Source organism: Danio aesculapii, chromosome 7 (assembly GCF_903798145.1).
Source record: "Danio aesculapii chromosome 7, fDanAes4.1, whole genome shotgun sequence".
Classification (NCBI taxonomy): Eukaryota; Metazoa; Chordata; class Actinopteri; order Cypriniformes; family Danionidae; genus Danio; species Danio aesculapii.
Genome location: NC_079441.1, coordinates 36,592,630 through 36,605,195, shown reverse-complemented (window position 1 = coordinate 36,605,195; position 12,566 = coordinate 36,592,630). Strand labels below are relative to the sequence as shown.

Genomic DNA, 12,566 nt, shown 5'->3' with positions numbered 1-12,566 from the left:
TGGTGGTTTATTTAGGATTTTTTGTTACAAGAGTGCTTCTAGAGTCTGTTCATCTCTACTGGTCTGATTTCGTGTCTGCAGGGCATCAGTTGTTCTCGGAGAGAAAACAAATACATTCCTGACTGAAAATCTTCACAGTTCCTGTATTACCGATAATGTCGACAAGGAATGTGCTCTAGCCTTATAGAAAAAGTTAAAATGCTGAACTAGTTTGCGCACATCTAAAGCCTTGTTTCGTTTGTTTCAAGTATTAAAGCGCAAACATCTGTCCTGTAAAGCAAAAGACGCGGTGCCAGTCGGGACTAGTGTTGAGCTCCTAAATCTTCCTGAACACGGATAACATGGTGCACATTCAGCCTTATGAAAGTTAATACAATAAATACTGCTGAAGCAGCAACCCGTGGGCGATGTCTGCTAGATAGTGGAAGTTACTGGTTTGCTTCTTGACACAAATGGTCTCTGTACAGGAAATGAACATGTTAGTGTGACCGAATCTAAGTGCACTGGAGGCTTATCGTATGCGCTGTAGAGACTGAGCAAACAAAGCCACTGGGCTTTCCATCTGCAAGTGAATAGAGAAGGAGGATAGATTTAAAAGGCAATTGATTGAACTCATGGATTTTTAACATTTTGGAGTTGAATTCACTTGATCTGGGAAAATGCTATATCTGTTAACATAGGTCATGTGCTTTATCCAACACTCTTTGACGAGTTCTTGATTCTAAAAATGTCTCACAAAAACTGTAAAAGTCATTGAAAAGCACTGGTCGTAAAGAGCAGGAACCCTTAAAAAGCAATGACTGGAGATTGACTGAAGGAAGTGATTTTTTTTTGTTTAGTAGCAGCTGCAATGATTAGAAACAGAAATGAGTGTGAAGAATCAAAACATATATTTTTCAAATAACTAAGTAAATGTGTGTAAACACCTGGAGGAAACCTATGCAAACGCAGGGAGAACATGCAAACTCCACACAGAAATGCCAACTGACCCAGCCAAGGCTCTAACCAGCGACCTTCTTGCTGTGAGACGACAGAACTACCCACTGCGCCACGGCATCGCTAACTGATACTTCTATAATACATAAAAAAAGAATCAAGAAAAGAGCGAAGAAACAGATCCAGAATGTTCCTTGTTTTTTATTTAATTCACCTCATTTTAATATTCTTTATTTTTAATATACCTACTCTTCTGTAAGGTAGCTTTAACAATCAAGTAATAAATAACATACATTCTTCACTTTTGAATTTTAGTGCAACAGTAAATATAAAGAAAAATTGAATATAAAAACAAATAGCACCTCAACTTAAAATACCCGGCAGGCAATCCCAAGTTTACAAATCTCACAGTTTGCTATGGCAATGTTGTCATCATCAACTTTATAACATGCCAGCATTTACCAATAGTGTCTCTGCAACAAAGTGATGTCATGTTGCACGCGTTGCTGGTTTTGTGCGAATCAAGAAAAAGGTGAAACTCTGTGCCACCGCATAACTATTGATGTGTTATAAAATAATGAGAATATATATATATATATATATATAGTCTCCACTTTCCTTCCTAATCTGCAACTGCCTCTCTGGCTATACCACTAACTGTGCCCTCTCTCTCTCTCTCTCTCTCCCCCCCTCTCCAAAAAAAAAAAAAAAGAAAAAAAAAATTTTTACTAATGCTTTGCTTCTTAGACTTTACACACCTGAAACTTGTCTATAGCACTTGTTCACTGCTGCTCTTATAGTTGTGTAAATTGCTTCCTTGTCCTCATTTGTAAGTCGCTTTGGATAAAAGCGTCTGCTAAATGACTAAATGTAAATATATATATATATATATATATATATATATATATATATATATATATATATATATATATATATATATATATATATATATATATATATATTCGAGTCCTGATTGGAATGTAATGTCTGATTCAATTGAGTCTGAAACCGTGTGATCGGGCCGGATTTTCAATCACGTGATCGGATCTGGACATCCCTAATATATACTGTCCAGCTTTTTTAATAACGACACGTTTGCTTGCATATAAACTACATCACCATAATCTATCACTGAAAGGAAACAGCTTTGGATAATTCTTTTTCTTGCTTCGAGAGGAAGGCACTTCTTGATACGAAAAAGAAAACCCAATTTAGTTTTTTTTACAAGATATTCAATATGAATATTAAAACCCAACCGTTCATCAAGCCATATGCCCAAATATTTATACATTTATAACATGATATTACATGTGGTATTTTTGCATGTTTTCAGATCAGCCATAAAGCTCTCAGAAGCGACAACTGTAAAATCGCTGATGAATGATTCTCCTAGATTTCAGAATCGTGCTGATTAAATGTTTTGTGTTTTGCGTAGCTTATCAGTGAACTATGGCTCTGTGTATTAAACACTGCTCCATCTCATTAAACAGAGCTGGTTTTACTGTCAAAGTGAAGTATTGCCTTCGATTAATCGCCCAGGCCTACATCTAACCACAGCAGTCATTGTGGTACAGAATCTGGCACAGCCTCAGGGAGCACTGTATGATTTGCTATGAAAAGAAAATTTCCTCTTTGGTTAAACAAAATAATAAAGTTATTAATCAGTTGCCAATGTTAAAAAATGATGTTTGCGTGTTAATTTGCTTGTAAATTCTCATTGGTCATATAAAAGCATTGGTCACACTTTATATTAGGTGGCCTTAATTACTATGTGCTCACTTTTAAATCAATCATTTAGTACAAAACACGTATTATGCATATCCATATTTTTACATTGTACTAATATTTGAAACATGATCTACTTGTAATTACACCTGTAATTAATTTATGTAATTCCATATATACTGTAATTACACTGTTGACCCATCCCTTACCTTAACCCAAGCCTACCCAAACCCCCAGACCTGTCCCTAACCATACCCATATCCCACATCGTGAGCACCAGAAGTGAAGAGCAGAATGAACACAATATTTACATTGCACTTATATTCTGATGTAAGCACATACTAATTAAGGCCACCTAATATAAAGTGGGACCAAAGTGTTTTTAATAAAACCTAACCCTAACTCAAACTGAATGAATTGGTCTGACTCAAAGTTGTTTTGGTAACACTGCTCAGTGCTCACTGAAGCTTAAGCACTATTAGCTGAGCAATAGGTTTAATCCAGTGTATATTCATCTTTGTCAACATCAGCTTATAAACATATAGCTGTTTACTGTTAAAAAAATATTAATACATTATTATAATCAAAAGCTGTATTAGTTAGCGTTGGAAATTTTGTTAACTAAGATTAAGAAAAAAGAAAGTATAACAGATTGTACTGTATTGTAAAACAGTGTTACCATTGTATCACACCATGTACTGTAATGTTCCTTTAACACTTATAGTACATTTCAGTTCATTTAACACTAATAAAGGGCTGCACAATACAATACTAAACATACACAATATTGTAGTTGAGTATTGTGATAGCCAGATTTCTTATGATATAACATTTTCCTAAAAAATGCTTTTTTATTGGCTTAAATGTTTTAAAATCATTTATTTATTTCATGATATTAAAATAAACAGCTGGAAGATATTATTAAAGATCTAATTAATTTTAATTCAGACTATAAAACTGTGTCAAGCCACAAACAATATGCTGAGCAGATATTCTGACTCTGATTGCCTGTTGTCATTTTCCCCTTTCGTCTCGACTCCCATCATAAGTGTTTCTTTTCAGCGGTGGGTTCACCTTTGGGCCACTTCAGCCAATAGCAGAACAGCACCTATGTGGAAAAAGATAGTCCCACATGATTGGTCAAATTTAGATAAACGACTAGTGAATGAAATAAATCTAATTGATCACAGATGTCTGTGATATGTATAATGCTTCCACTATTATTGCAATAATGATAATTTTGCAATACATTGTGCAGCCCTAACATCTTGAAAGCTGACTCTTTATTTTGCTAGAAATATGGGAAGTGGTAATAGGAAGTTCTACATTAGATTTAACCTTGTTTTCAAAGGTGAATGGAGAATTCATTGTCTTGCTTGATGGTAGTCATGTTGAGAGATGTAAGGGTTTCAGTATGAGACATGAAAAGGCACGTTTGGAAGCTGTAGTCGGTTACCAGAAGCATACTGTAATGTGCAGCACATTCTAAATGCAAATAGGTGCAGCAAATTAAGGTAAGGGTGCAACAATGGGCTGTTTTCTGTTAGAGTTGTTTGTGCTGGGCATGTTTGCAGTGTTGAATATAAAGTTGATTGAGTTCACTGAGAGAAGTGTCACACTGTCTACCCGTGGAAAGCAAGAGAGGCAGACAACCTTCCTTACAGACACGAGGCTAATTATAACCTCACATCAAACGTGCTGAAGCTTTCTGGTCACACTCCTGATAATGCCTGAGTTACAGTGTGTGTGGAGGAATGTGTCAGCTTGTGTGTCCCAAAGCTAAAGCTCTGCATCTTCATATTGCCACTCAGAGATTACAGAATGCTTATTCAATATGTGTTAGTCCTGTCAGGATCATATTTCTAGTTTTCCCTTGATCTATAGTAAATGGTTTCGACTGTTTTATGTGCACATTGTAGGCATTAATGTCTACTAGAATCTTCTAAATCAGTTCATTCAGTCATCAATTCTTAATTTAAATGCCTAATTATTTAATTCTTATTGCCTTTCGTAAAGTATGTAACAAATGTTCCTAATGCCAGCCTCTTGGCATTTATTGGCTGCGCAATAACTATACTTTCACCTTCAAACACTGTTGTTATTGTAGCTGAGGCTTGAAGGATTTGCTTTATGTCACTATGTTGAGAAGACATTGTTTTCAGAAGTAAAACCCTTTTGTATACACTTTCAAAGGACGAGGTCTCAAATTAATACAGTAATACTGTCACTTTCATTGCTAAATACTGAAAAAGCCTCTAGTGCTGATTTACAGTAATATTTGTTTTATTGTAGACACACACACACTGTGCGAAGAAGTAGGGCAACCACAAAAGAATAAGCCATCTGCACATTGTAGGGTCTTTTCAGAAATGAGGGTTTTGGAGATACTGGAAATTTTACAGACAGTATGAGAGATAATGTGATGCTATATATTTATATAGTAGTTTATATAGTATTTTTTACCTTGTGTGGATGTAAACCAATTGAAGGGGATCTCCAAACCTACTGGATATCAGTTGGGTCTCCTCACCGAGCAGTCTGTTGTTCACACCAGTGCACACCTAGCATTAGATTCACTTCCTTATTAGCTCACTTACTTACTCCATGGTCTGTTGCTGATTGGCTGGAAGGTGTGCAATAATAGTTTTTCTAATGCACAGGTACTGAAGTACCAGTCTGTTGTTCTAATGTTCCACCCTCAAACATTAGTAGAAGTAACTATAGTAACTCAGTGACAGTTGCTGGATCCTTCATTTCTCTGAAATCTCGAGAACAAGGACATGTTCACCTGGGAGTTGATAAGGGTTTTTTGGATCTCCCTCATAGTGCATTTAAACTTCATTAATGCATGGTAACCTATTGATTATCCCCTTCATATACAGGTATCTACTGTACATCCAACTCTAACTTGTGGTAAACGCATCATAAATGTTCCTCTGCATATTGTGAGAATGTTGATAGCCAAGATGACTTTAAAAGACTCACGCAGTCACTTCCCAAGACAATGGAGAGCTGCTAAATCACTTATCCTTAATTTGAGGTGCACATGGACCTTCACTGACCCTTGACATGTTCTCCACCCTTCTCTCTCTGTAATGCTAGTGGTCTATATATGGTACAGAGGTTAAACGGTGTGTGTGTGTCTCTTTTCTGATGTTCCCTGAGCTTTTCCCACCCCTGCCCTGTGTGTTGAACCCTCCCTTCCTCTTGTGGAGGTTTTCTGGAGTTGACATCCACATATCCACACTGGTTATTTCTCTTCCACTTCATGGAATGCGGTACACTTTCAGGGAGTGACTTCCTGAGCTTGCTTTTGCTTCTTGTCTTTTAAACACATACACACATGTTTTAATATATACAGCCTTTCCAAATGCATATTAATGCCCATTCAATGTCCTTCCATTAGAACATAGTTTGGGGTAATTGTTAACATGACAGTAATTTGCTATTTAAAATGAGGTTTGACAGTAAAGAACTAACATGTGTTGCTAAAACTTGAGTTTAGATTACCTGTCAAAAAATCTCCACAAACTTAACCTCTCCATCGCAACCCAACATTCTGAATCACATCAAACTCTTCCACCTAGTAAAAGCACCACAAGTGTTTGTCCATGTTTTATCCTGTCTTTTGTCTCTGTGTACTTTGGCAGTAGAGATTAGGGCTGGGCGATTTGGCCTAAAATCTAAATCTCAATAATTGAACATTTGAACTTGATTACCATTAATGAATGATTGTTTTATTATTATTTATTTATATTTTTTGCCCTCATAGTTCACTGACATGAATGAAAGGTGCATTACTTTTTGAAATAATTGAAGGAAACACACAGTGTCTACTCTCTATGATTATTTATTGAACATCAACCTTGAACGACTGAAAATAAAACACACTGCCTACAACCAACAGTCACTTTTTTCTAATAAAAAATGAAATAAATAACTTGCACTTTTGCAAACAAAATTAATTATTTGTCATATTAAAAGTAGAAAACAAGCAGTATCTCTTCTAAATAAAATAACTTTAGGATATCTTGTAAATAATATTTGAAACAGTGCATTTCTTGAGTCTTCTGTAAACAAATATTTTAATGTAAATAATAATTTTATTGAAATAGAAAATATGCCGACTCAAGGCATCTCTGGCACAGCTTCCAATCATCGTCAATGTAGTGCAAATGTGCGAGATGTCTAGTTACATTTTTTGAGATGTGCACAGGTATGTGACCACACGAAGGCTGCACTGGATCATACCCGTGTGTTCGACGTAGAAGTATAAAGTAGCCTCAAAAGAGCAGGGTTACGTGACTCCACACATGGTAGGGAAAGTAATTAAAAAATTGACCTGAAAATACTTTGATCAATTATCGGTTCTGAATGACAATTTCGATTACTTTTCGATTAATTGTTCAGCCCTAGTAGGGATGCAATGATTCTAGATTTTGGTTGTACGATTATAGTCTGAGAAATAATCACAGTTTCACGGTTATCACGATTATTATGCGTACATTAATTTCAAAACACATTTCAAATCACATGAAAACTCACATGAAAATAAAAAATCACATGAAAATAATACAGCACAAAATAATAATAAATAACAAACAATAGTCAATTTCTCTTTGGATTTAAAAATAAGTGACTTTTTTTTTTCGGGGATTTAAACATAGTCAAAATGATTAGCCCCCCTTTGAATTTTTGATTTTTTAAAAATATTTTTCCCAAATGATGTTTAACAGAGCAAGGAAATTTTCATAGTATGTCTGATAGTATTTTTTCTTCTGGAGAAAGTCTTATTTGTTTTATTTCAGCAAGAATAAAAACAGTTTTAAATTTTTTAAAACCATTTTAAGGTCAAAATTATTAGCCCCTTTAAACTATATATTTTTTTCGATAATCTGCAAAACAAACATCGTTACACAATAGCTTGCTTATTTACCCTAACCGGCCTAGATAACCTAATTAACCTATTTAAGCCTTTAAATGTCACTTTAACCTGTATAAAAGTGTCATGGCAAAGATAAAATAAATCAGTTATTAAAAATGAGTTATTAAAACTATTATGTTTAGAAATGTGTTGAAGAAATCTCTCCGTTAAACAGAAATTGGGTAAAGAATAAACAGGGGGCGAATAATTCTTACCTTAACTATAAGTAATAATTTTACAGTGAAAGATAAACAACAGAACAATGAATTAATAAATAAATAAATTAATTAAATAAGAATAAATTAAAACAATTGTGTTTGTCTAATGTAAAAAGCGACATATTACCTAAATATTTCTCTTTTAAAAAGAACAAATGTAGTCAAAGGCTGCTAAACCTCTGTCTGAAAATCACCTTTAATCAACTATATTATGAACTTGTTTGGTATTTTCATTTTGTATATATTTTTTAGTATAAATGTGTAGTTTATATACAAAGTATGAAGCTGAACTTTATGATCTTGAAGCTGACTTTAAACTAGCGCACTGTTAGCAAAACTTTGTTTAGTTGCTGCAGTTAGTTCAGTGCAGAAGCACAATGTTGAGAAGTCTTTAAGAGTAATTAACTGTGACAAATTAAAGCGCGGTTAACAGTGAAAATCGGTTAATCGTTGCATACCTATTTGGCAGGTTTTGAAAACATGGATATGTATTTCTTTTCCAGTGTAATGCATCTGGTAGTAAACCGTAGCCACACCCCGAACTCTGTTTATTGGCTGAGCTGGAAAGTAATTGACAGATTTGAGAGAACCACTCTCAGTGTTTTGATGGAGCCTGGCATACTCAGTGTTTACATTGTTTTTTAGGGAATGTCATTGATGCCATGCTCAATAAATAAAATAATAGGTTAAGAGAATTCAACCCAGTTTATCTAAACTCTGCCTAACATTATTTTAGTACAGAAATACATTTTTAAAGTAACAGTTTTAAGTTCTTACTTTTTCTGTGGTGTTTAGTCTTAGACAGAATCACCTCTGGTATGGGGTGATGACCACTGAATGTCTTCATCTCATGCATGTTTTTATATGCAGTTACACAAAATCAATTTATCCAGTAATGTAATTGCCTATCCAATAACAGACATAGTGGTGCCATGCTGCTCTTTAAAGGCTTTAGTGAGATATTTGATATATATTCAGATCATTATTGTTCTTCAGTTTTGGGTTCAGTGACCTGTCATGCTGTGTAATTGACAGTCCATCTGCAGCAGTTTGACCATATCACACATATGACAAAGACAGAGAGAGAGAAGCATCACAGACATCTGTTGTATTAAATTTTAAGCTAACAGTTCATGCAGTGTGATCACAGCTACCACAGAAGGTTACTGACTGTCACTCAAAGGTCAAACCTGCTCCCCCTCAGTGCAGTCTTTTGCTGTTCTGGCTTTGTGGGCAGTGAAGCATGTGTTGGATGATCTATTTTGGATTCGGTCTGTTTGAGTTGTTTAACAGCTCTCTGTTAAAACAAGATCTCACTTGAACACTTCTGTGCTCAAGCTGTGTGGAGGAGTTGTAAAGTCAGCATCTCTTGAAAAGGTATTCAGTGTCATCAGGTGATTAATAGTCTTTCCTGTGTGTGTGTCTGTGTTTCTAAAATTGTCCTTAGAAGTTTTGTTCAATTTGGTTAACCTTGGAGGCATACCCAAAAATATAGATACGTGTGCAAAAAAACCTCTAAATGCCGTCTGAAATTTTCTTCTAAAATTATAATTTTATCAGGCTCTTGTGTAGATTCAGTAATATCACATTTATGGCAAAGAATAAGTTATTTTTAATGTCTTTAAAGTGAATTAACTCAACATAAACAAAGGAGGCTTATATAAATGTTCAGTTTCGATAGAAATTTCTGACAGCATTTAGAGGTTTTTGTATCTAAACTCTTCATATATTATCAATAGTACTATATTATCCATAGAATATTTCAGGGTTTTCTTTTAGTAATTGTGTAATTGTCAGAATTTACACTAGACATTTATGGTGTGCTACAGTTTTTTATTGATGTCGTACTTATGGACGTTGTTGCAAGTTTGTGATTAGTATAATTTTTTTTTACATTTGCTTAAATGTCTCTTTTGCTCACAAAAGCTGCATTTATTTTATCAAAAGCATTGAAATCATGAAATATTATTAACATTTAAAATAACTGTTTTCTATTTTAATATATATTTTTAAAAAGTAAACTTTTTTTGTAAATTTGCAGTCTTCATTACTTGTCTTCAGTGTTACATGATCCCAGCCCCTTTTCAGTAGTCCGCTTCCTTTACTCCACAAAGCCCAATTTTTCAAGTGCAAATCAGTAAAATCATGTAGTTTGACTTTTGCAGCATGGGATGTGCTTGATTTGTGTGCTTAAGATTTCAGCGACTAACTTTAAATAAATCAAAAAAGATTTGGTCATATGGTCCTTGAAATTGTATTAAATAATTGTGATTACGATTTTTTAAATGGATTTTTATTTGTATTAATTTAAATGACTTTACAGTTACTTATGTTTCATTTAAAGCATCCTTGTGGAATAAAAGTTACAAAAATATAATCAAAAAATAATCTTTGGGCGTATTCACTCTTGAACTGTAGTTTGGTTATCTTGGTTCAGTTTGTGATGTTAATACCTTTGGTCTAAGTTCACAAGCTCATTGCCTGTGCATACATGTTATGATGCTAATATCATCTGAAAATTCCTGAAGATCTTATCAAATGTGTAAAGGAGTTAAAAAGTACAGATAAACACAGATCTGCTTTAAGGAGATGTATTTCTGATGCATATTTTGAACTGTAGTGATCATAAAAGCAGCTATGCTAGAGCATTGTGTATACATTGTGACATCTTGTCCTGTTTTAGGTTTGATTATGGTGTTTAGGTCTGTGCTGTGTTCATATTCCATTTGAAACAACCACATCACCCAGCAAGCACACAACGTCATAAGATGTTAATATTAGGTTAGATTTAGGTCATGATGTCGGGTGACTAATATTCAGTGTTGTGTTGGAAAGTGACCAAAATCCAACGTCGAGCCAACATCTTAAACCAGGGGTGTCCGGACTCTGTCCTGGAAGGCCGGTGTCCTGCATAGTTTAGCTCAAACTTCCTTAAACACACACCTCCCTGGAAGTTTCAAGTACACCTAGAAAGAGCTTGATTAGCTGATTCAGGTGTTTAATTGGGGTTGGAACTAAAATATGCTTGGTTTGGACCCCCTGTCGTAAACCGACATCATATTGACGTCTAATACTGACATTTATTCAACCAAAATCTAACGTCTGATAGACGTCATAGTGGTCCACACGAGATCAAGCTGTAACAACATTAGATGTTGATATGTGGTTGTTTTTAGGTTGCATTGGAAAGTGACCAAAATCCAATGTCTGTCCAATGTTGGACACTGACGTCAACCTGATTTTCATTTCCACCCAAAATGCAACGTCCGACGATGTTGTGGTATAACGTTATCCGTCCTGTGCCAACTAGGCAGAGTTTATTTGGATTCAGAATGATATTTCAAAAGAACTGTATTCCAATAAGAGCAGATAGGAGATCTGCATTAAGATCATTTACTGATTGACCAGTCTTTTGTTTTAGATTTATCAAAACCTACTTTTATCGTTGACCACGTGTTTTGGTAAACCTTCTCTGAAAGAGTATAAATGTACTTGTTTGACTCAAGTAACTACTGAGTATCTCTCAGTAACCGTTAACCATGTAAAAGGACTGTGTCATTTATGTAATTCTGTCCTCTTGAAAATCCATGTCTGAGGTCCTGATACACTATGCAAGAGACTTTAATATGAAGCCGAGTACTTCAAAGACTTCATCCGGCTTTAAGATCACACAAGGTCATGTCAGATTTTTTTTTTTGCCTGCGAGAGATGAAAAGGTGATTTCATTTGCCACGTCTTACCGTCTGATCCTCTCATATAAAGCACAGTTGAGCTGATAAAAAAAATCATATCTGTTGTCTTTGTTATGGTGTCTTTCCTATAATCCCTCTCTTATTCCTTCGTTTTGTTTTTCCTCCCTCCCTCTCTACCCGCATCTGTTGGACCGCACCGGTCTGTTTAATTGTTGCATATCCTCTGCTCATCCCCTCCTTCAATCCCACCCCGCCTCCCCCCCAAAATCCTCTCTTTCTCCCACAGGCACAAAGCCATGCTTTTAAACAAACTGTAGTTGATAATGTCAGAAATATTATGATTATGATATATGGTGAAGGAACAGTGTTCATGTGTCGTGTGCAGTCTGAACATTCTTTCGCAGTGTGTGTTTGCTTGTAGCACTGATGTAATGTTTTGTCTAGCCTTGTCTTTTTCATCGTCTCTCCTTCACACGCGCTCTCATCCTGAGAGGCAGAGGTGTGGCCGTTATCCCTGTGGACTGTGTGGAAGTTCTCCCACTCTTGAACCTTTTGACACTCTTGTCTTTTTGTCCTAAAAGTGGACGCGACCCTTGAAGCTCTTTATGAAGATCGGTTGTTGCTAAAAGGTATTTCAGGTGCTTGTTGTATAGAGAGTGTGTTGACGCGGTGTTTTTTTATATCGGTTTGGTTTGTCTTCTGTTAATCAGTGATTTTTGCATGATTTTATGGTCTTTTGTATTTGTTCTTATGTATTTGTAGTATTGGGCTTGCTACATGTGGATGTATTTATGTAGTGCAAAATAATTTTTGGTATATATATTTAACAGTGTGTGTGAGTGCGTGTGTGCATGTTTTGAGATGGTTCTTCTAAATAGTTTGTTATTACGAGAGAATGAAGATCCTACCCTGCTGTCCACAATGCACATTTTTTCTTTTGGTTGAAGAGGTAATCCACTGAAACATTTTAATTCCCTCATCATTTTATAATCTGTTTCATTTAAACCTTTTTGATATCATCTTTTGTGCTACATGGAAGAGAGAAAAACATATCTGTTTGGGCAAAACACG

General features: G+C 35.2%; 1 protein-coding gene across 7 annotated transcripts in view; it reads left to right on the top strand.

Annotated features, from left to right (window-relative positions):
* The window catches only part of adcy7 (adenylate cyclase 7), an 82,496-nt gene that overhangs the window by 307 nt on the left and 69,623 nt on the right, over window positions 1–12,566 (top strand). The gene's annotated exons all lie outside the window — the stretch shown is intronic.